Below are 26,650 nucleotides of genomic sequence, written 5' to 3' on the forward strand. Positions count from 1 at the left end.
TAACCTGCTAGCTTCGAACCATTTTTGGCAAGGCCAGAATTTGTTAAAAAAGTTCTGAGACCTCAACATACTAGTCAAGCAAAGGATAAGGGCATAAATGGTAGTGGTATTTGTTATACTATGCTCACCTTTCCGACAGGAAAGTTTAGTCCACAAGGTTCTAGTGAATACAATATTTAATCTCGACCACCTTCGAAGGGTAGGAGACAACCCAATGCTAGAAATGGTCCAACCTTTCAAGATCAAAGATGGATTTTTAATCAAGACTAGGTTCCTATGCTCACTCGAGCATTGAGACTTGAGAAAAAGAATATGACAGATAGACACAAAGGTTGCGAAGACACCTATTTTCAAAGATTTCAAAAAATATTTATGAGTTTGCCTCAAATGAGTCCCTTGAAGAGTGGCTCTAACTTTAGAAATATACTTAACTTGGATTATGAATGCATGAGATAGCTAAATACCAAGAGCTTAATTACACTTGAGTGAAATACAAACAAAGACTAGAATCAAGAGAAGCCAAAATTTATCCTTGATGTCGAATTGATCCATGTATTTAACCACAATGATTCAATGGAATCACTTCAACATGAGCTGAACACATCTAGATGTTTGAATGATATGAAAGATCTCCCATGCTTTTTAGTTTGTTATGAATGCTGTTAACTGGAGGAGGTGATAATTTGCATCGGTTTTGCAAGGTACGAGAGATAAGGAGAGACATGATGAGCAACAATAATTTAATTATGAACCAAAATTATTATGCAGATAATTTGGATCTCCAAACAAGGTATATGTGCTTATAATAAATTTGACATATTAAAATTTCCAGTTGGGATATTTCTCACGTGCTTTATGTTTAAGCATATGAGTGATGGAGTCAATGCCACCATTTTTCCATATATGAGGAGTGGTTCCTTCTAATGATGAAGGGACTTAGACCAAAAATTTCCCATAACTTCATTCATGATATTCTTTCTTTGGGGAGGTTGATTTAACAAGGTTTTAGATTTTATCATGGGACCCTTTTCCAAGTGAGATTGTCATTGCTCCTCATTTTCCCTTCTTTGATGTGGTAGGCTATATTAGGTTGCTCATTAGTGTCTTTATTATGCTTGTGGAAAATATGATGGAAGGATTTACGAGTGAAAGATTCCAATATATCAAAAACTTTGTGGAGAAGGAGAGAAAGAGAATTGTTCAAATGGAGAGAAGTAAAGCATAGGTGTTGAATAATCAAAAGAGAGTATTGTATAATGCAAGAAATAACCTAATCCTTGGTTAACTAAAGTCCTGGAAGAAAGCCATACATTTCTGCTTCACTTTTTTTATCTCTTTCCTATTCCCTAGGTACACTTGATCTAATTTTCTCCTTCAGGATTGATGATAATCCCTCCCCCTCCTACCACCACTGCATTTCTTTTATAGGCATCATAAAAAAATATTAGAAAATTCTTTTGTTGCATTAACCAAGTTTTGAAGTCGGCATCAGATAACCTGAGTTTTCATTACAAAGAGGAAGGGCAATTTAAAAAACCTTACTTACGAGGCCCACCCTTGGAATGCTAAGGCACTCTAGCCATTTCTCCTCTTGGAGATCCAAAAAAGGATCAAGGACTCGGACATTTAGTTGATTAGCCTCTACAGAGAATGAGAGAGCCTTTGAAGCTACTAATATTGAAGTGGTTTTGATATCCTTCAAGATGACCTTGTTTCTTATCAGCCAAAACTGTGAGAATAAACTTAGGAAGCAAAGCACATATCCATTTAAAGCTAGATTGATCTATGAAAAAACCTGCATATTGATTAGGCCAGTTAGTCAATAAACTAGAAATTTCATTTGGGATATTAATCCTAGAGGATAGGGGGCCACCAACCATATTCTAGACTTAAAGGTAAAGGGGTAGGATAACAACAGGAGCGAGAGATATTATTCATCAAGGGAGTAAAGAGGGCAATGGGATGGGACAACAATGCCTCTTTATTTGAGGTTTTATGAGGTGAGAATATTCTTGTGCAGGATTATCCAACAAAATTAGTTAACTTTAGGGATGGCATTATTGGACCAAAGCTTTCTCTAGAGGGATGATTTAGGGGTAATTTGTTCTTTGAAAGAAAGTTCTTCATATCCTACCTTAATTGTATACACATAGGCATTCCATCCAAGTGTTTCTTCCATATGGAAATCTATGGGAGCAAATCCATATAACTTAAGTTTAAGAAAACTAGTTAGATGAGTAATATTGGGAGGGAGGTCTCCTAACCACCAATTAGGCCAAGAGCTAGAATCCAAACATGCACTTATTTGGGCTAGCATGTTGATTTGATGGAGAGAAAGATGTTGTTGAAGAGGGTGAAGAACTCGATAATCTTGGAGAGGCAAAATATGGAGGATGGAGTCAGACCAAATATTGATCTTTGATCCACAACCAAGGGTCCAGCGGAATAGATATGTGATTTGGAAGAATTCTCTCAACCCCCAAAGGATTCTATAAAATGGTCTAGGACCTTCTTGAACCTTTGTGTGGTGGTAGTTGAGGCCCTTCCCAAGAGATAATGTCATCAAAAAATTGGGAAAGGTTGATTCTCTTGGTGTCCTAGGTAAATATGATGCCTGAAATTTTTCTTTGCTAAGCTCATATTCTGATCTTTTGCTTATGGTATCTACCACGAAAACATAGAGCAAGGGGGACAATGGGTAGCCTTGGTGCAATACCCTTTAGGTTTTGAAGAATTTGGTAGCACGGCCATTTAATAATGGAGAAATCGAGGGAGAATTTATGCAGATTGAGATCCAATAGATAAAGGTGTCATTCAACGCAATCTACACAAAACTTTAAACAAGAAAATGTGTCGAACTTTGTCAAATGCATTAGCCATATCAATCTTAATAGTCATTCCCTTATCATCTCTTTATCTGCTTGAGAAGATCGCCTCTTGAACCAAAATGATGTTATCAAAGATCTATCTCCTGGGAATAAATTCACCTTAGTTTTTAGATATCACTTTAGGGAGGTACTTTTTATCCTTCCTGCTAATAGCTTTGAGATGATTTTATAAGAGAAATTGCATAGAGTGATTGGGAAAAATCTATGGAAGGAAGATGGATTAGATTCTTTAGGAATCAGACTGAGGAAAGAGGAGTTGATTCCCCCACCCATATGACCATTCTTCATGGCATAGGTGATCATCCAATAGAGATCCCTCTCGATGAGGTCCCAAAAATATTGGAAGAAGCATGGTGAGAACCTGTCTCATCCTTGGGCCTTTTTTGGGCTAAAAGAGAATATTTGTTTTTGAATTTCTTCTTTCGAAGGAAGTAGAGTGAGTTGCTTATTCATATCTTCTATGATGTATGGTATAATATGTTCTACCATGTATTTTTTTGAATCCTCCTTCAAAGGCTCATTTTGATAATATACTCTACTAAAGTAGGCTACGACCTCTTACTTTATTAGCTCGACATCATTAAATTTGTTTCCATTGATGGTGATTCCTTGAATGGTCTTTGTTTGTTCCCTATTTTTTTTCCTTATTATGAAAATATTTGTTGTTCTTATCACCTCCTTGAAGCGAGACACTGCGAGACTTTAGTCTCCATAATTCTTTTTCCTCCCTCATCAATGCAAGGTATATGTCAAACATAATTTATCTTTCTTTAATTTCTCCTTGGTAACATATATGTCTTCCATTATGGAGTGCAACTAGCTGATCGAGACCTCCATTATTTTTATTTCCCATTTCATGTGAGATTGAAGAGAATGAGCCCAATCTTTGAGCTGATTTTTTAGCCTTTTGATTTTTTTTCTCCTAGATTGGAATTGGGTTGCCAAATTCCCATAACCTCTAGGATTGAGGAACAATTTCATAGAAATCAGGATGTTGAAGCCAAACCATGCTAAATCAGAAGGGGATAGGTCTAAAATTTGATAGGGGAGAGAGATCAAGATGGATGTGACGATTATTTGAACCATATCAGCGAAGAATAGAGGAGGAAATGGAAACATTTTGACAGAGGAAATTATCAGAGATAAGAAATCAATCAAGGCTGTCAGTGATGTGGTTGGGGCTCACCCTTTTATTATTCTAGGTATGTTTAAATTTGGCAGGATTAATGCCTATAATATTGGCCAAAGAGATGAAATCTCCCATTTTCTCCTGAGAGGGGACTTTTATAAGTACCCCTCCTTTCTCCTCCTAGTTATACATAGTTGTAGTAAAGTCTCCCCTAAATATGCATAGATATTTCTTTTTAGAGTACCCAAGATTGCAGAAGGATGTCCACCACATTTTATTGTCTCTAAAGTGAACATGCATGCAGATGTTGATATTAAGGCTTGCCTGATTAGAGGAAAGATCAATGACTTTTGACACCAACTAGTGGACGATGGAAATTGACTTGTCTAGCCAAACCTCGAGGGGATCCCAAAGAGTGTATATTCCTCTAGAAGCTCCTCTTGCATTGACCGTTGTGATGCCATTTCCATACCACAAATGAAAATGGTATTTTATTTTCTTCCTCTTCTAGCTTTGTCTCTTGAACCAGAACTATGGAAGGCTTCTCTTTTCGAATTAGAGAGGATACTGCAAATCTTCCTTTCTTGGACCCCAACCCCCTACAATTCTAGGGGAGAATTATCATTGCTTAGATTTGGGAGAATCCCATTTATTTGGGCAGGGTCTGTGTTTCTTTTGGATCCTTTCCCTCTAATTCCTCCCAACTAGATATTGCTTAGGGTGAGTTGGTCAATGAGTTCTTTTTATTTTTCAATTTGTTCAATTCTTCTTTCTCTATTAGATTTCCTTCCCGACCGATGGGATCTATGGGCTTTCCCAGAAACTTTCTCAATTTCATATTTTTTATCTACTGAGCTTACAAAGGGAGCACTAGCTATGCCATCTCTTAGGGAAAGAAAATCTTGCTCATTTGCTAAGGTGTCCTCCTAGCTCGAATTAGATTCTTCCTTCTATTTTTACATGGAGATGTTTTTCATCAAGCCTTGAGGAGATTGTTAGGTGAGGGGAGGATCTATGGAATTGGGAACAAATTGTGGAATATTTCCTTCCTCTGGTTCTATGGACAACACTTCGTATTTGTTTCGAGAGGGAACCACACTGGTGCTTCACTTAATGAACCTTTGACATAGCATGTGTGTTCATGGCATACTAAGCAATACCCTTAATTTGACTACATATTGGAAAATACCTCTTAAAATCACTGTATTTAACCCGATACCAATACATGCCAACACACCTTCCCAATTTAAAAAAAAAACCTACTTTCGCTAGATATTGTGGGTATCCATTTTTTCATTAACGTTTTTTATACGCCGTTATATTTTCTCACTAACTTGAGCTCCATTTTTTATACACAACATATAAAAACCCTTTACCCCCTATAATATGATCAATATATTATGTTATTTTTTCCTCAATATATATGCCCCTATATGAACAAACATGGTATGGTATTACTCCCACAGTGAAGCCCCCATGGGGCACCAAAGTGCTAGATTTGTTTGATCCCCCCCATTTTCGATAGGGCGAATCTTATGTGAGGATGTACTAGCCAAATTCAATGTGACTTACTTTTTATGGTGAGAAGAGGGGGGTTGTTGCTTCAGAGCCCTCTCCCTTTTTTTTTTCTTCTGCCATTGATCGACAACATCACCTTTCCTTTCCTGCTCTTTATGTTTCTTGGGACAATTTCTAGTAAAGTGGTCATAATCATGGCATATCTTACACTTGGAAGGGACTTGATCATAATTGACCTCTTGGATGTGTGACCAGGTATCCATGTTTATATTGATCACAATTGGGAGAACCTTCTCTAGATCTACTTCGATACATATTCTCATGCAGGAAAAAAATCCATCCCTGGGCTCTACGCAATACACATATCTTCCAAGGGAATTGTCAATCTTTCAAAAGGTTTTTTCATTCTATTAGTGAAGATGGAGAAAGTGGAGTTTTCCCTAGACCGAAACCGTAGGGGGGGGGGGGGAATCAAAATTTGAGTTGAAGTTGGGGCTCAAATAATTTAGATAAATCCCTTGGGCTCCCATAAAATATGGACAACTACGAAATTTATTGTCCCGATTTAATTGTTTCTCAAAGAAGAAGGTAAATGAACCATTTTTGTAGAAGGATGAGGTTACTTTACCCTCAATCAAAGGTCTCCAATTATTCAAAACCCAATGGAATATCATCTTCGGGGAGGACCATAACCCTATGAATTGACCCACTAATCTACAATCTACGAACTAGAGAGTGCAACATCTGACGTGAGGAGTAGAGATCTTGATCTTCCAAATTTCAATGAGCTTCTTGACAAATAGGGAGGCCGAATATTTTTTAATAATATGCTCATTTGAGACCACGTCACTGAATGTTCCGAATATTTTTTAATAATATGTTCATTTGAGACCACGTCACTGAATGTTTTGATCTCTTGCTCAACAAAAGTTGGGTAGGCCAGATTGGCCATTATAGACAACCCGTCTCAAGGAGCCCAAAAGGGCCTTACACGAAGGAGGAGGATCACTCAAAGAGAAGGATAGGGAAGCAAATAGAGCAAGGATATAGTGATGAATGGAGGGAGGATCAAGAGGAATGCTGGCTCAACTTGGTAGGTCAGGCCTATGACGAGCAATGAAGGAGACAAGAGGAATCACTGAGGGCTCAGAGTCGCTGGGTTACAAGGCACCAATGATTAAAGGTTGCAAATATTTTAATTTTAGTTGATCCATATGGAATATTTTGATCGCATTTATGTAGGTAGAAACATCGATATTTTATAAATATTTAAAATCAGTGTTACTCTAGGAGTTGTAATCATTTCATCTCATTCACATTTCGTTGACATTCTTCTAAATGAAAAACATTATAAAGTTGACTAGTTTTTTTTGAAATGGTCTTTTTCATTTGTCATGTTAAATTGTTGATTAAGGTGGAGAGACCCATAATCACTAATGTTAAATTGTATCCTCTTACAATCAAGTGATTTTTCTTTAATCTTATTTTTTAATTATAAAGATAGATGTCCCCCTAAAATTGGTATATTAATGGATGAAATTTCAAATATTAACTACCTTTCATTTCTAAAACGATATTTACCTTTCCACGTTTACATAATATACTTATGAAATTATGATGCAAGAGCATCCAGCTCAGTGTGAACAAAATGAAAGTGTTTGTCTCATAGGATTGATAGGTTGACAGGTCATTGGTACGTGAATCTTTTAATTTTCTTTAGTTTCTAGCATTTAGGACTTAACAACAGGATATGCTTCACTTTTGTTTTTAATTTCTTTTAGTTACTATTTTAAATCAATTACCAAATTTGGATGAAAGAATAGTTATTAAATGTAACTACATGTAATTGATTGACAATTCTTGAAACTATTCAACAGATCTTACAAAAAGAAAAAACATGAAACATTGTAGGGTTGTTATCCAGCATAATAAAAATAAGAATAGCATTATCAAATTTCCTATGAACATCTAAATCCATCGCAGCATTGAATTACATATATATTATCCTATTTAAAGACTAGCCCGAGTGTGTTCCTAACAATAGTGACGAAATAGTGAATGAGCTTTTTGTTTCTTAACAAACAGTGACAATATCAGACCCAGCAGGCAAACGAGGTCTTGTGAAAGCACTATCACCAAGAAAGAAGGACGAACAACCAGTTGGAGAATCGAATACAACTTACAGCAAATAAATACAGTTCATAAACATCTCATAAAGCATTTGAAAAAGGAAACTACAGCTAAATGAAGGAGGGTTCCAGAGCACCCTTGAATACAACCACAACAAAGAGACTACGCGAATTCACAAGTACAATATAAAACTAATACATATTTTTATTTCCTTTTCAAGCATATTCAAGTCCATACATAGAATTTCCAAGTGCTACAGCCCGAAGATAGAACCAAAAAAAAAATACATTGTATGTCAGTAGAGGAGCCGAGTTCGATACCCCAACATAAAAACCATACATACAAACTATAAAAGCTAAAGAATGATTGAACTATGACTTGAAAACACTGGCCATCAAGTTTGGAACTGTGACCTCATACTAGTCTAACCACTTGAAGAACAGTGAGGATTTGTAATCCTACGCTTACCCGGGAGCAGTGTCGAGCCAGAGGAAGGAATCGACAGGTCGCCAACTAGCAAGGGAACCCTGCTCACAAAGGAGTAAGACCCTTAGCACAATAGGAAAAGCCAACTACAGAACTAAAGTAGAGAACAAGGACTTATCGTTTGTAGCCGACGATTTGAGGTCGAATGCCGGGTCACCTGGTGGCTGCAACCTGAAATCACCTGTTGTAGGGAAAAGTATCCGACTCGGATGACCCTAACCCACTCTAAGGGTGACAGTTCCTTAGCAACAACTGTAAAACAAACTACTGAAAGTTTACTTCTTTATGAAAGCAAAAGAGGATGGAGAAAGCACTAACCGTTGCCTTGCGCTTAATGTCGAATCCAAACTCTCCTCTTTGGCCGCTTGCTCCTAGCTCTTTGTCCTTCTGCTCGCCCAGCTGCAATGAGATCCTGCACAATGACAAAGAAGGAAACTACAAGAGGCATGCAATCATAACTGGTTCATGGATTAGTGTAAACCAAACATGCAATCATCACAATATATAACTGAAACAAGAGCACATAGAAGAACCTCAATAGCTTTTATTAATGAAGAAATAAAGGTTCTGAGAGGATTACAACCATTGCAGGCTCCAACCCAGCAACACCTCCCAGCAGAAAGAATTGCTCTTCTTCACCTCTCTCAAACAATCACCCAATAACTCAAGAATGAAACCAACAGCATATCATTACTTTGCACCAAATTCCAGCCTCCAGAGCTCATAGGAGAGAGCTCAATATATAGATGAATTGAGAAAGGATGAGTCAGCTTGCAACTGATGTGTAGCTGCCTTGTGTCCTCTCTCTCTTCAGTTAATCTTTAGTTGATCTTCAGTTCTTGAGTCCACTTGGTGAACCTTGCTTCCACTTGGAGAAACAAAGCCTCTGACTCATCACAAGGCGAAATCCCTGATCCAAGTGTCATTTTTGGAAGATTCCAAAGCAATGACTCATTGTGCCACTTGTCCCATCTCGCTCAGCGCAGGTGGCCTTTGTCCCACTTGCTTTGCAACGCAGGTACACCATGGAGCAACTGAGTTTCAGCGCAGAAACCTAGTGGAGCACCTGCTTTGATTTCAGGATTGCTTGTTTTTGAGTGTTTTCAGGTGGAGAACTGATCTGAGAGCTGTTGGTTTGCTGACCTTGTTCCTCTAGGGGTAGGAACATCATGTTTAGGGAACTTTGGATCCCTTGGATTATTGACAATTCATGCTTGTTGCTGTAAGGCACAAAATTGTCTATAACAGATGCCCCCTAAAGTATGAGGTCGTTTATCGGGTGAAATGCTTTATTGAGAGGATCCGAAGTTCATTAAATCTGCTGAGAAGTGTCCTGTAATAAGATACAATACGATACATTATTTTTCATACATTTTCATGATCTAGCTGAGCCGGGCATTCCCATGCTCAGCTTTATAAATACATTTTGGTACATAGAACAGACGATCGTCTGATTGTAGACTGATAATTCTCTGCTGAAATTATCATCCTTTGAGAAGGATGATCATTTGCTGCAATGATGTACATATCAAATGTCTTTATATCCTGAATATATATTGCAGCCCGGATGGATGAAACTAGATCCGGGGTCTTCAATCTCTTCCGATATTCACTCGATGTACAAGTCGATCCATGTGAGAATTTCTTGAAGTCGAACATGGAAAGACATCGCTTGATTACCGGCCAATGATGTAAACCGTTAACAAGCGCGAGAGGAATCACCGATAAGGATGATGACCCTCAAGGTACAGCAGTACAATTCACATGGTGGGAATAAAGGACTTGGCGTCGACCACCATGCAAAATCCTCTGGTCGAAGGTCATTGATGTATACCTGTCGCCGGAAGTGAGAAACTTGCCATTGAGGCATGCAAGCTTCAAAGTACTGAAGGGGTTGTTCCTAGATCAACTCCTTGGATAATGAGCCGATGTCGACAAGGAGCGATCCGTCAAAGGAGGGCCTTAATGAATCCCACATCAGTGACACGGAACGGAGCTAGTGATTGTGATGAGGTGAAAACAAACTGTGATGTATGATTCAGGGTGGCGGTCATGAAGTGGATGAAGGATAATGTATGGCAGTGGGTGGGACACGGTTGACTCTTTGCAGAACCACATCTCTTGAACATATAACGACACTGATGTGATGGATCAGTAGCATTACCCCAATTGTGGATGGTGTGGCGAGGACCATGGTTATGAGACCGGTGAATGAAACAACCCAACCCGATGTGATACGGAGGACAAAGTGTCATGTTCAAGAGTGACTTGCTACCATTAATGCTGTGAGGTTCTCCCAATTTTTCCCCAGTCATTGCTGACCAGTACCTCTTTATTTTTGTCAAGCTTGAGGAGGATAACATATGCTTGTTCTATAACCTGCCCTTCGGGCAAGCCCATCGCTATGTTTTAACGAGCCTAGCGATAGGGAAACTCGTTCTCGTCTAAAGACAAGTTTGTCGCTATTTAATCATTTTAACGAGTCTAACGACAAGGAAAACTCGGTCCTTTTCATTTTTAGAGAGTCTGAAAAGGTACGGAAAGTTAACTCCAAAATTCCTTTTTCGTCTTCTAATCCCTTAAGTCTGAAAAAGTATAAAACAATACAGAAGGGATGAATTTTCGATTGCTTTAACGAGCCGAACAAAACAAGCGCTCGATCTTTTTGTGCAATAATCCCTCAGGTCCAAAAAGATTAAAATCTAGAGGAGGGATAGCTCTTCCGGTCGCTTTAACGAGCTGGAAGGCCAAAACTCGGCAAACTTTTCATATTTTACGAGTCAGTGAAAAGAGCTCAAAGAAGACTCGTCTTTTGAGGAACGAGTGATTAACAGGGCAGCAGCAGATTCCAGGTACAGGTTGGAATATTCCAATCACGGCAGTGTCACAAGGATGGCTTAGTGAAATCACTCTTCGCAGCTGTTCCTAAAAACGGGTAAACAAACATATGGAGATGAACGATTGGCCAAATGAACGGATGGAGGTGAGACTGCAAGAACACGACCAAGGGCTTTAATATGGCTGTCAAAGGTTACATTCACCAAGGTTATTTACCGGTTCATTTTTTCTGGGTGAGCTTGAACTCTAGGGGAAGATTGCTCACAACTTATGTTTATTTTTTAACGAGCATGAACTATGCGCTAAAACTGCTCGGATCTTGCGTTTATTTTTTAACGAGCATGAACTATGTGCTAAAACTGCTCGAATTTGCATGCCCCCAGCATCATAATAACGCATGTCAAAGGAGGGTGCCCCCCAAGCTTCATTGCATTCAACTTGGTGGTTGGAATGAAGGTTTACCTTTGAATTTTGAAAAGGGGATTTGTTTCATTTTTTAATGAGGTTGACACAGTAAAAGAACTATCCTCATGATTCCTTGTTTCATTTTTTAACGAGGTTGACACGAGATAAGAACCGTCCTCGGAGCCCATGTATTTACAGTATTTCCATTAGGGCGATGATCCATGCTGACAAAATGTTTAGGAATCTTCCGAATCCGTTAGATATAGAAGATTTTACATTGTAGGTTTCCACTGTGGCTACTTCCGCCAGATTATTCGCCGGCGGTAGGGCAAAAGTACCCATTAAGGCAGGGTCTTTTAGGAGACCTACTCCAACATTTCGAAGCGAATAATCGCTTCCATGGATCATTGGAATGCTTCTCGTAACTTGTGAACTGTTGGGGAGAAATGTTTGTTGGTCGACGATTGTAATTTTTCCTTGAAAAGGAAATACAATCCTCCTGAAGTAGGTCGACACAATTGCAGCCATGGCATATATCCAAGGCCTTCCCAGTAGGATGTTGTAATCGAGGTTTCCATCGATTACTTCCACATCAACTTCTACTGTTTTGCCCCCCAGTTCAACTTGCAAGTTACTTAAAATCCCGTATGGAGTGTATGATTGTCCATCAAATGCTTTTAATGTCGTTGACGATTTCGACAAGGGTGGTGAGCCTAAATTTTTCCAGCAACTCATCGACATAAGACATGTAGATGCCCCCTCATCAATAATTGTTCGATGAACAGTTTTGTTGAGGGCTTTCACTTTAATAAGGAAAGCTTGTTGAGCTGGTAACTTAGGGTCATATCCTTTATGATCAAAGGCCACAAGATTGGAATCCATTGGGCCAATCCCACCTATAGCTGATAATAAAGCTTGCTCTTGGGAGGTGCAATTTTGTGCTACTTCAAGTGTCGACATAGCGGACGACGATTGGGTCAGGTCCTCTATTATATTATAATCCTGTGTTATTTTTTCACGAGGATTAAATGTAGACTTGTGTACTACTCCCTTTGGCGACTTTATCATTGGTTTAGGAACGATGGGTGGCACAACTTCGTTCAAAGTTGTTGTCGAACTACTAGGTTGTTTATCAGCCTTGTTATTCGACCGCTGTGGATTCCGGTAACCTTTATTCCTTGTCAAAGCATTATTCTGCTGCTTTGAGGTGGACAACATAAGCACTTGGGATCGGGAAGCATTTTGATTAGCAACCAGATTTTGGCTTGGATTAGGGAACGGATCAGTCAATACTGCTGGGGTTTTTGAACTCTTGAAGAGTTTCTTAACTTCAGGTATATGTGGACAATCTTTCGTCCAATGATCCTCATCGCATATATGACACCCTGTCGGGGGTCTCCCTTTCCTTTTCTTTATCTTCTTGCCCCCTGGTTGCTTCAGTTGTTTGCCCTTGTCGGTTGACATGGCATTTACTTCCGAGGCAAGAAGTTCCTCATTTGCATTTTGACTAGAAATTTTGCGTTTGCCAGTCACGCCATTATTGGCGTGAGAGTTAGTATTCGATTCAGGAGGGGGAGGAATTGAAAATTCAGGTCTAGGGGCGTCAGGTATTTTGTCGTAAAGCGTGCCCGACTGAGTATATACTAAGTCTAAGTATTGAGCACGAGCAATGACTTGCTCCTCTGTTACGACTCCTCCCTTGGCCACATCTTCCGTTATAGCCGGAAGTAACGACTTTATAAACCATTCAGCTAACAGCTGATCGGGAACGTAAGTTTTCACCATCCTACGACGACGTCGCCACTCATGTATATGATCAGATATGTGAGTGGCCGTTGTCTGTTTGAAGTTGGTAAGGAGTTCTGTTCGTGTTTCATACCTTATCGGTAATTGAAAATGGGTTAAGAAAGTCGTGGCTAAGGAGCTGAAATTGTCGAAAGAGGCTCTTGGCAATTCAATGTACCATTTAGCCGCTGGACCTGTCAATGTCCTCTGGAAGAGGCGAAGTCTTATCGAATCATCATTCAAGGTGTTTGATGAACACCATAGGTGGAATGTCATCACATGATTCGACGGATCTTCACCCGGATTTCCATTGAATTTAGGAGTGTCCGATGGAAGTTTATGCGGAATCGCTGGCCACCAAGGGGCATAAGCAATTGGATCATTCGTCAGCCGGTTTAGATCTGGCAATTCTAGAGTTGCTACAAAGGGCAACTGTTGGTTCAGGTTAGGCGAAGCATATCCAGGATAAGATGGTATCGCCTGAGCAATGGGTCTTTGCAGACCAGCATAGTGCTGACAACTTTGACAAAGTTGATGGGCATAACCATTATAGCATGGTTGCCCATTACTTACAAAGACTTGTTGCTCAGGTCCTTGATATGATTGCTGGAATGGCGGTTGTTGAGATTGAACCAGCTCTGGTTGTTGGACCATTTGCTGTCGACCAATACTGGATGATTGACCAAGATGAGGAGTCACAGTACTTGTTCGAGCCTGAGTCGCTCCAGATAAGGAGGCACTACCCTGAGATTGTGATTGAGCCGCCGAGACAAGAGGTTGTTGTATTACAACAGGTAGCGCTTGTACTTGCGACGCATTCGCCGTAGCAGGTGTGGTGGGAATATTCGACACGGGGTGTACTGGTTGCATTGAATATGCAACTCCTGATTGTTGAGGCAGTATTGGTACCCAACCGCTAGGTGTGATTCCAGTTTGACCTGAACTTTGTTGTAAACTCCCACATGGTTGTTCTCCGGGAGGGAACAATGAAAGAGCATACTGCCCTCCACATGGTGGAAATCCAGTACTTAAAGGGTAATTTGGCCTTTGAAGACACATTGGATCAATTTGTTGAGTTTCAACATAAGAAGTACCAGATGATAATCCGGATGAAGAAATAGGAACTAACCATATTGTTGTCCCTGATGGGACTCCGGCTTGTTGTTGGCAATTTGCCGGGACAGATGGTATACCAGCAAACATCGTTGGAGTAGCAGCAGGAGGCTCTGCTGTTGCTGTGTCGGACGACACAGTCCTAGATGTTGACGGTTGTTCAGACATTTTGAGTCTATCCAAAAGATTTTAGCGATTCTACAAGAACTTACGATGCCAAAAGACTAACTTCGAAGATCAACGCAGGAATAGGAGGTGATTATGTTCCGTTTAAAATAAATTTTATTAACGATGCTTTAGACACAACTTTGCTTTTTCATGTTTTAAGAGTCGAGAAAAAGCTAAAGATGACTCTAGTCTCCTTCGATGTTTTAACGAGCCCGAAGTGACAAATGCTCGGATGGACTTTTTCAGTTATAGAGTTTGAAAAAGGCCAAAAGAAACTACTCTGGAGTTCTAGGCAAAGGGTGTGCCAAACTTTTCGCGAAACCACAGAATACGTTTTACGGTACGGGTGGTCGATCTTCGTGAATGCTGTGTTCACTGCATCGCGATCAGTAGGGCGGCTGACACGGCTTCCTATGGATAAAGGCTTTGTTCCTATAGGGGTCTCCCAATATATACGCGACGGTACGTGGGAGCACAAGTCCGTATTAGTGCCACCGACTCTCAGGAGGAATCACCCACCTTCGTAGAGATCGACAGTCACTACGTTTAACGACGCCGGAAACCGTCTCTACCTAGACCTCTATGTGTTTGCGTTATGTTACAAAGCGTTGTTATGTAAATTGAATTTATTTTAATGTTGATCTTGTTTAGCAGTTTGCCTTTAAGGATCACCACGAGATGTATATGACAAATTCCTAAATGCAGCCTAAGATGAGAAGCAAGCTTTTTCAAATCTTTTTGACTGATGAAAATCTTAACTATTGAGGGAGAAGAAAGGCATATCTTTTCACACAGTTCATACAGCACAAACTAATGCACTTTCTCCTAAATCATCATGCAAACTTTTTCAAATGCAAAATGCACAATGCATGTATTTTCTTTTCCCTTTCTTAATGTTGATGTATTACAAAAAGAAAGTTGTTATTTAACTTTGATTTCGATTTAAAGTGAAAACAAACAAGCTTGTCCAAAATCAAAAGACACCTTAAGATTTACTTTTTCAATCACTGGAAATGCATGAAATCAAACCACAATGACGAAAGTAAATGACTAATCAGCTATGGACAGCAAACAAGCTAACTCTTTAGACCAGCAAAATGCCTAACACAGGTTCAGATCTAAGAGGCCAAAAGCAAGATTAGTTTACTCTTCGTTATGGGAAGTTGTAAATGAGTAAGAAATACAAAGAACAAGTACAATTTCGTTATATAACAGAGGCAGAATGATGGCAAGTAATATTGGTTTCAAAACAGGGCACAAGACTGACACCTGGCAGCAAAACTAAGTGAAAACAGGCAAGAGAAAGGAGGAAACCCCAAATGCACTAGGCAAATTTGGGCCAACGCAGGCTCTGCACAGCCAAACTGGCTCTCAGCGCAGGTAGCCCCTTCGGGACCTGCGTTGCAAAGCAGGTAGCCTGTGTACTACCTACTTTGGAAAACGAGAATTGCGTTTTCACAGTTTCCGGGGCATAATTTTCTCAAAAATGCACGGTTTTTGCTCAAATCAGAAGCAATCAGTCAAGCACACTCAAAGGGATGATTAAGAAGGTGAAAAACTATCACTAAGAGCTTACAAGGATCCTTGTAGATCAGCTCTTCAAATCATGAATTTGCTCAGAAATGAGCTAGAGTAGCTGCCCTCTACTTCGCTTTTGATATAGTCAAAAGCTTTCCGATTTGGTACTCTTTTGTTCAGGAAATGAATAGCAAAATACTACAAACACAATCAAACGGATACGATCCCCAGTGGAGTCGCCAGTTTGTTGTAGGGAAAAGTATCCGACTCGGATGACCCTAACCCACTCTAAGGGTGACAGTTCCTTAGCAACAACTGTAAAACAAACTACTGAAAGTTTACTTCTTTATGAAAGCAAAAGAGGATGGAGAAAGCACTAACCGTTGCCTTGCGCTTAATGTCGAATCCAAACTCTCCTCTTTGGCCGCTTGCTCCTAGCTCTTTGTCCTTCTGCTCGCCCAGCTGCAATGAGATCCTGCACAATGACAAAGAAGGAAACTACAAGAGGCATGCAATCATAACTGGTTCATGGATTAGTGTAAACCAAACATGCAATCATCACAATATATAACTGAAACAAGAGCACATAGAAGAACCTCAATAGCTTTTATTAATGAAGAAATAAAGGTTCTGAGAGGATTACAACCATTGCAGGCTCCAACCCAGCAACACCTCCCAGCAGAAAGAATTGCTCTTCTTCACCTCTCTCAAACAATCACCCAATAACTCAAGAATGAAACCAACAGCATATCATTACTTTGCACCAAATTCCAGCCTCCAGAGCTCATAGGAGAGAGCTCAATATATAGATGAATTGAGAAAGGATGAGTCAGCTTGCAACTGATGTGTAGCTGCCTTGTGTCCTCTCTCTCTTCAGTTAATCTTTAGTTGATCTTCAGTTCTTGAGTCCACTTGGTGAACCTTGCTTCCACTTGGAGAAACAAAGCCTCTGACTCATCACAAGGCGAAATCCCTGATCCAAGTGTCATTTTTGGAAGATTCCAAAGCAATGACTCATTGTGCCACTTGTCCCATCTCGCTCAGCGCAGGTGGCCTTTGTCCCACTTGCTTTGCAACGCAGGTACACCATGGAGCAACTGAGTTTCAGCGCAGAAACCTAGTGGAGCACCTGCTTTGATTTCAGGATTGCTTGTTTTTGAGTGTTTTCAGGTGGAGAACTGATCTGAGAGCTGTTGGTTTGCTGACCTTGTTCCTCTAGGGGTAGGAACATCATGTTTAGGGAACTTTGGATCCCTTGGATTATTGACAATTCATGCTTGTTGCTGTAAGGCACAAAATTGTCTATAACATCACCGAACCAAATAACAGATTACACCGCGGAACAAACAGAGTGAGGAAAGAAAATAATACAGGAGAAAATGTACTCAGGAGAAAGCAATCGTAGATAGCACCCACAAAATCTTTAGGGTCGAGGAACCCATTTGTAGATGATAGAGAGTCAAGCTTCGAAACCCTCGAGCTAACTGACGGATAGAAGAGAATAGACAACGCCATTATATCAATAAAACCCAGCTAGTAGAACAGAGCTATGACCAAATAGTGTAAACAGAGTTCAGTTGACAGAGTCGAGTCAAGGACAGAAGCACAAACAGAAAGGTCACAAAACCTCTTGCAGAGACCCGAGTGAGCTAGAGCACCACGCTGACAAGCCAAAGCGAAAAAGATGGAGTAAACGGAGCCATTAGGGTTCCATAGCACAATACAAGGTGGGAGGACAGAATCTGAGGCAGAGACACGTGTCTCCCTCACAGCCAACGTGTACCAATCAAGAAAAAAAATCAACATAATATCTAGCCACCCTCAACTCACACATTTAATAATTTTGATTAATCAACATTCGTGTCTGGACTATAGGACAGGGTTGTCCCATCAATTTTGGTATTAGAGTAGGTTTGAGTTTTGTTTTCATAGAAATGGAAGATGGAAGGCAAGGTTGTGGGAGAGCTAATTGAAGAGTAGTGGAAGAAGAATTGAAAGAGGATATCGGGATCCTAAATGCCCACTGGCAGTAGTAGAAGTAGGAAGAAAAAGGGATACAGAAGTGGGGGATAACAGTGAAGAAGAAACTGTGGTTACGATAGATGGATTAGATGAAGAAGGACCGGAAATCAAATTGTTAAGGTCAGTCTTGTTGGCTAGCAGTAAGCCAAAGCCTGAAATTCCGAATTATGATGGCAGTTTTTCCACAAAAGTGTTGTTGGATTGGATTAGTGAGTTGGATAAATATTTTGAATGTGAGGAGGTCAGCAAAGATAGGAGAGTTAGATTTGCTACTGCCAAGCTGAAAGGACACGTTGCCTTATGGTGGGACAGTGTCCAAGCAGAGAGGAGAAGATTGAATAAGTTACTAATCAAGAAGTGGACGAGAATGGTCGCCAAGATGAACGGCAAGTTTTTGCCCAAAGATTGCTAGATTTCTTTACATCGACAGGTACAGAATTTGAAGTAGAGAAGAATGACGATTGAAGAATATATCAAAGAATTCTATCGGGTGAATGTGAGAGCAGGTTATACTGAAGATACTCCAGAAAGGACATCAAGGTTTATGAATGGCCTAAGGCTAGAGATATTGGACGAGATAAGTATTCTTTCTCTAAAAACTATAAAGGAAGCCTACCAGGGTGCCTTAAAGGAAGAAGAAAAGATCACAAGAAAGAAGAATTCCTGGAGAGGATGAGGAACTGGTAGGGGGAGAGGACAATCCTTTGGTAGAGGAAAAGCTACCAAAAATAGTGAAGATGGCAGCAGTTCAAAGACCTCAGGGATAGCAGAGAAGGACAGTAGCGCTAGGGGAGGAAGGCCATACTAGCACAGAAGAGTTAGTGGTAGAGGCAGAGGAGCTGCCATTCAGTGTTACAGGTGCCACAAGTGGGGGCACAAGTACTATGAGTGTCCTGAAGGTGAACAGGCTGGAACAAGAGGAGCGTATGTTACACAGCCAGAGGAAGTAGAGGCACCACCCTAGGAGGTAGAGAATGTGCCAGAGACAAGGGATGCCTTAGTTTTGGATAAGGTATTGTTGAAACCAGCAAAGGAGACAGCTGACCAAACCCAAAGGAAGGCATTGTTCCGAACTATTTGTAAGTCACATGGAAAATGCTGTAAGATAATTATCAACAGTGGGAGCACAGATAATCTCGTTGCCACAGAGATGGTGGAGAAGTTGGGCTTGAAAGGGTTAAAGAACCCCACTCCCTATAATGTGTCGTGGTTGCAGAAAGGCCATCAACCAGTTGATCAATAGTGTGAGGTCGAGTTCCAATTGGCAAATACAGGGACAAGGTTATTTGTGATATTATGCATGGATGTGTGCCATATACTACTAGGAAGACCATGGCAGTATGACAGAAAGGGTGGTTCATGATTGAAAGAAAAACTGTTACAAGTTTGTCAAGGATGGGATTAACCACACGCTTGTACCCATCAAGGAGGAAGAAACAACAAAAAATAGTGGAGCCAAAGCATTGTTGGTGGGAGGAAAGGAATTTTTGAAACAGATTTAAAACATCGAGATAAAATATGTTGTTGTAAGGAGGCCAAAAATAGTATTGTTACACACTAAAGTTGCATATTTTCATGAAGAAATTCAGGACATGTTGCAAGAGTTCAGCGACATTGTAGTGGATGATTTGCCAGATAAATTACCTCCTAAGAGAAGTATCAATCATCACATAGACTTTATACCTAGAGCTAGTTTACCAAACAAGGTAGCGTACCGAATGAGTCCTAAGGAAAACAAGGAGATTAGGAAATGGGTACAGGAATTGCTGGACAAGGGATTGATAAGGGAGATTTTAAGCCCCTGTGTAGTTCTGACAGTTTTAGCTCCGAAGAAAGGTGGAGAATGGCGAATGTGCAAAGATTCGAGAGCCATCAATAAGATTACCATCAAGTACAGGTTTCCATTGCCATGGATGGATGACATGATGGTCTGCTTAAGTGGAGCAGCGTATTTCTTGAAAATCGATCTGAAGAGTGGATACCACCAGATTAGAATCAGAGAAGGGGACAAATGGAAAACAACTTTCAAGACTAATGAAGGACTGTATGAGTGGCTGGTGATGCCATTCGGGTTAAGTAATGCCCCTAGTACCTTTATGCGCATGATGAATGAGATGTTGAAAGAATTCATTGGGAAGTTCGTGATTGTATATCTTGATGATCTATTGATTTTCAGTAAGACTAAAGAGGAACATTTTCGACATGTTCAAAGTGTGCTGGAGAAATTGCAGTAAAATAAGCTACTGATAAACTTCAAAAAATGTTATTTTTTCAGAAGGAATTAGTTTATTTAGGTTTTGTGATTGCAGAAAACGAGTTGAAAATGGACCCAGAGAAAATTGCAGCTATCATTAGTTGGCCATCCCCAAAGAGTTTGTTCGAGGTTCATAGTTTTCATGGGTTAACAAGTTTCTATCGTAAGTTCATAAGGAATTTTAGTGAGATTTGCGCACCTATGTTGGACACAATCAAAAAGGCAAGTTAGCCTTTCTGTTGGACTGAAGTGGCAGAGAGAAGCTTCCAGACCTTGAAGAAGAAGATCACTGAAAGGCCAATTTTTAGGTTTCCTGATTTTAACAAACTGTTGCAAGTTCGTTGTGATGCCAGTGGTACAGCCATTGGGGCCATACTTAGCTAGGAAGACAAACCTGTTGCTTATTTCAGTGAGAAATTGAATGAAAACATGCAGAAGTACTCATCTTATGACAAGGAGTTCTATGCTGTCATCCAACCATTGAAGCATTGGAGACACTATTTGCTAGGTAATGAATTTGTTTTTTTCTAACAATTCTGCATTATAGTATGTTATGCAACAGCATAAGCTAAACCATAAGCATGCAAAGTGGGTTGAGTACTTGTAGAGTTTTACATTTGTTTTGAAGCATATCAGTGGACAGGCCAACAAGGTAGCAGATGCATTGAGCAGGAGAGCTTTGCTCCTACATGAGAGTACGATACAAGTGCTGGGTTTTGAACATCTGACAGACTTGTATTAGACAGATGTGGATTTCAAGGAAGCTTATGAAGCCTGCCAAAACCCTTTGTTGAGGAACAATAGTCCATGGCTGGACTATAACTTATAGGAGAAGTTGTTGCTTAAAGGAGGATAGCTATGTATTCCTGACCATTGGATGAGGGAGAACATCATCCGGGAGAAGCACAGTGGAGGTCTAGCCAGACACTTCGATATTGACAAGACCTTAGATCAGCTCAGTCACTTTTATTACTAGCCGAATATGCGAAGAGATGTGAAGTGATTTGTAACCAGGTGTAAAGTGTGTCAGTTGGCGAAAGGACACAGTCAGAATACGGGACTCGACACACCACTACCTATTCCAAGTAGACCATGGGACTCAGTCAACTTGGACTTTGTCTTGGGTCTACCAAGAACACAACGCGGTTATGAATCTGTGATGATGGCAGTGGACCGGTTCTAAAAAATGGCACATTTCATTCCTTGTAGAAAAACCAATGATGCCACTCATGTAGCACACTTTTTTCTCACGGAGATTGTCAGATTGCACGGCTTGCCTAAGTCCATTGTTTCCGATAGGGATGTGAAATTTACAAGACATTTTTGGCACACCCTATGGAAGAATTTGGACACATAGTTGAACTTCAGCTCCGCTTATCACCCACAGATTGATGGGCAGACAGAGGTGGTGAACAGGAACTTGGGAAACCTGCTACGGAGCTTGATCGAAGAAAATTCATGGATGTGGGATCATGTACTTGCCTAGGCAGAATTCGCTTACAATGATTCACCGAATCGCAGCACGGGGTACAGTCCTTTTCAGATCTTGTATGGCATACATCCTCGCGAAGTGCACGAGTTAACGGATATAGGACAACTGGAAAGATTGAGTGTTGACGGGGAAGATTTCGCCAAAGCAATGAATGACCTACACGAGCAGGTAAAGTAAAAGTTGTAGGACAACAGTCAAAAGTACAAACAACGGGAAAATCTAAAATGGAAAGAGGTACAATTTAATGTGGGGAATGAAGTCCTCGCACATTTGCACAAAGAACGATTCCCTAAGGGTGAATACCACAAACTGAAATATAAGAAGATTAGCCCTTGCAAAATTCTATGTAAATTCTCTGCAAATACCTATGAATTATAGCTGCCTCCAGGGATAGGCATATCACCCATCTTCAACATGGAAGATTTGTTCCCATACATTGCCAGTCCTGAAGATGACAGTTCGGCATAGCCAGAACTGGACACCCAGACGGAAAGTGGTTCGTGGATGAGGCAAATGCCTTTGGCTCAACCCCTTGAGATCGAGAGAATTCTCGACACACAGGTGGCAAAGCGGACTTGCAGAAAAGAGTACCTTCATTACCTTGTCAAGTGGAAGAACCATCCCATTGAGGACAGTTCGTGGCTTGATGCGGCATAGATATAGCGTGCAGGATATTTTGTCGAGGAGCTCATGGAACAGAGACATGAATTTTTGTTACCCCGGGAGCCTGATGCAGGAGCATCCAACTCAAGGTGAACAAAATGAAAGTGTTTGTCTCATAGGATTGATAGGTTGACAGGTCATTGGTACCTGAATCTTTTAATTTTCTTTAGTTTCTAGCATTTAGGACTTAACATCAGGATATGCTTCACTTTTGTTTTTAATTTCTTTTAGTTATTGTTTTAAATCAATTACCAAATTTGGATGAAAGAACAGTTATTAAATGTAACTACATGTAACTGATTGACAGTTCTTGAAACTATTCAACAGATCTTACAAAAAGAAAAAACATGAAACATTTTAGGGTTGGTATCCAGCATTATAAAAATAAGAATAACATTATCAAATTTCCTTTGAACATCTGAATCCATCGCAGCATTGAATTACATATATATTTTCTTGTTTAAAGACTAGCCTGAGTGTGTTCATAATAGTGGTGATGAAATAGCGAATGAGCTTTTTGTTTCTTAACAGACAGTGACAATATTAGACCCAGCAGGCAAACGAGGTCTCGTGAAAGCACCAACACCAAGAAAGAAGGATGAACAACCAGTTGGAGTATCGAATACAACTTACAACAAATAAATACAGTTCATAAACATCTCATAAAGCATTTGAAAAAGGAAACTACAACTAAACCAAGGAGGGTTCCAGAGCACCCTTGAATACAATCACAACAAAGATACTACGTGAATTCACAGGTACAATATAAAACTGAATACATCTTTTTCTTTCCTTTTCAAGAATATTCAAGTCCATACATAAAATGTCCAAGTGCTACAACCCGAAGACATAACCAAAAAAAAAATACATTGTATGTTAGTAGAGGAGCCGGGTTCGAAACCCCAACATAAAAACCCTACATATAAACTATAAAAGCTAAATAACAATTGAATTGTGACTTGAAAACCCTGACCAGCAAGTTTAGAACCGCGAACTCATACCAGTCTAACCACTTGAAGAACAGTGAGAGTTTATAAGCCTATTCTTACCCGGGAGCAGTGTCGATCCGAAGGGAGGAATCAGCAGGTCGCCAACCAGCAAGGGAACCCTACTCACAAAGGAGCAAGACCCTTAGCACAATAGGAAAAGCCAAATACAGAACTAAAGTAGAGAACGAGGACTTACCATTTGTAGCTGACGAGTTCAGGTCAAATGTTGGGTCACCTGGTGGCTGCGACTTGAAATCACCAAACCAAATAATAGATTACACCATGGAACAAACACAGTGAGCAAAGAAAACAATACAGGAGCAAATGTACTCAGGAGAAAGCAACCGTAGATAGCACCCACAAAACCTTCAGGGCTGAGGAACCCATTTGCAGATGATAGAGAGTCGAGCTTCGAAACCCTCGAGCTAATCGATGGATAGAAGAGAACAGATAGCACCATTATATCAATAAAACCCAACTAGCAGAATAGAGCCATGATCGAATAGTGTAAACAGAGTCCAGTTGATAGAGTCGACTCAAGGATGGAAGCACAAACAGAAAGCTCACAAAACCTCTTGCAGAGACCCAAGTGAACCAAAGCACCCCGTGGATAAGCGAAAGAGAGAAAAGATGGAGTAAACGGAACCATTAGGGTTCCATAGCACAATACAAGGAGGGAGGACGGAATCCGAGGCAGAGACAGGTGTCTCCCTCACAGCCAACGTGTACCAATCAAACAAAAAAAACCAACATAATATCTAGCTGCCCTCAACTCACACATTTAATAATTTCATTAATCAACATTCATATAATTTCATTAATCAATATTCATGTCCACACTATAGGACAGGGCTAGTCCCATCAAATTATCATACAAATAATCCAATAACAAATAAATAATCCATAAAACAAAAAAATAATGTAAATGATATACAACAACCACATTTTATAACATAATTGTGCTAGTTTTATTTTCTTTAATCTTATTTTTTATAGCAATAATTATGAAGACCATATATTTTATTTTATTGTGAAAATAATTGGAAAAAAATAATGAGGAAAAACATTAACTATCAAAATCAATATTATAATTTACTCTCATCCCTTTATGTGTGAAAAGATGAAAGTTATACCTTCTTTATTAAATCTAACTCATTAGTACAAAGTTTGTTTTATTCGAGAAGGATAAACCCTATTATGAAATAGACACTAATTAAATTTGGGTGACTTAATGTCTACTCAAAGCTCATTATTTTTATTTTTTTAAGTATGTTTTAAAGATTATGGGGTTCTGAGCTATTTCATTTTGAAATATATTTTTAAGAATTATTATAATTTTATATTAAGATAGTTAATGGTTGAAAATAATTTTTAAATAAAATTTTAATAATTTGTTAGAATAAATCACATAACATATTTTTTTGGCTGACGCGTTTTCGAACCAACCACGATTAGATGAAGAGGTAAACCATGGCAACAATTTAAATAGAGATCAATGCAGAGAACAAAATTTCAAATAACAAGCTATTTTTGAAATTTCAAATAACAGCTCTTATTTAAGTCATTTCCATGGTTTGCCTCTTCATCTTGTCATGATTATGAACCACACTGGTTAGTTCGAAACGCTTAGGCCAAATTTTTTTAGTAGTTGTTTCATTTATAAGGTGTACATCAATTGGATTCTCGTTCAAACTTCATGGAAAAGGGTTGAAGAAATGAAGTTATTTTGGGGAATTAAACTATCCAAAAGACACTCAAACTCAACTTCTTTAAACTAGCATCTCACTATGAGTTGATTGTTTTTCTTCCATCCAATAAAAAAACTAACTCCAACCTAACCTAATCTCTACTGGTCACAAACAAAAATATATATTATAACAAATATTAAATTTATATTTAAATACCGAGAACTAGTTACATATTTCAATATCGATAAACAACACATGTTTCGCATTATGAATGTGAAATAATGAATATATATTTTAATAAACAGCGAAAGCCTGAGCCGGGAGACATGACAATATGAAATCTAATATATACTTTGCGTTTTTTCGCAACATCTCAAGGCCCAGTTTTCTCGTTCATGAAGTTAGGTGAGTAAAGATCTGTCCATCAGTCAAAGAATATGTACGTATTTTATGATGTTCTTTTATCTTGCATGGTGGCATTAGTCTTCAAAATTAAATGCAGGCTGCTGAAAACAGTGCTCGTTCACAAATTGATTGATTGATTGAGCAATTGTTCAAATTTTTCATGCCGAAGATGATGGTGTAACAATATAAAATATCCATGGTACACTAGCGGGACAAAATATACCCACGATGATGGTGTAACGATATAAAAGATCGATGTTACACTAGCTGTACAAACTATACAAGACGATACATTAGCTGCACAAAAGTGCAACAACATCAAAGAATGGGCCACCTTTCTGATGAAAATTTACTGATTACCATATATCTACCTTTTCTTGTCTCAAGAGAAAAAAACCATTGCGCCTCTCGAACTTCGTTTCTTAAAAAAAAAGTCCACTATTTGGCCACTATTGAAGGTATTGTGAACTTATTACTTTACAGTAGACGATCATAATAGAAACCATCAATCGAAGTATTGAACGCACCACACGCAGTTGTCATGCAATAGAAAGGATCATTAGAGAGAAGTATGAAAGATCATTACGGATATATCTTATTAGGTAATTGATATTATGAAAAAGTTAAGGTGGATAAATTAATAGTGGTGGTTTTAGACACTTGGTATTGATGATCGGTGGTTTATGGTTTATATGCCGTTAAAGTGTGGTTTATGGTTTATATGCCGTTAAAGTGTTTAAAAAGATTGGCCATTTTTAATTGTAATGAGTCTGAGTTGTGAATTTTTTATTGTAATGACTCTGAGTTGGGTAGAATACTCATTTGGTCAAAGATAAAAACAAAACAAATCGAAATAGATGGTTTTTCACCTCCTAAAACTCTTCCGGGGAGATTTACTTACTACCAATGAATGTAGTGAAGTCCATATAAAAAATTACTATCTAGTACAATATATGATTTACTTGCTATCAATAAATTTAGTGAAGTACATATAAAAAATTACCATCTAGTGGAATATATGGGAAAGAGCCCTGAATTGTAAGTTTTCTCTAGTATATGGTTTATACTTTGTCTAATATATAGTTCACAAACCATCTCACTTTTCCTCTCTCAATCTAGCATACGAGTACATGTGCCAGCCTTGTACCTATTCAAGTGG

The sequence above is a fragment of the Pinus tabuliformis genome, chromosome 2_2, assembly GCF_031772625.1.
Source record: "Pinus tabuliformis cultivar Carrire ecotype Pingquan chromosome 2_2, CPIR1, whole genome shotgun sequence".
NCBI lineage: Eukaryota > Viridiplantae > Streptophyta > Pinopsida > Pinales > Pinaceae > Pinus > Pinus tabuliformis.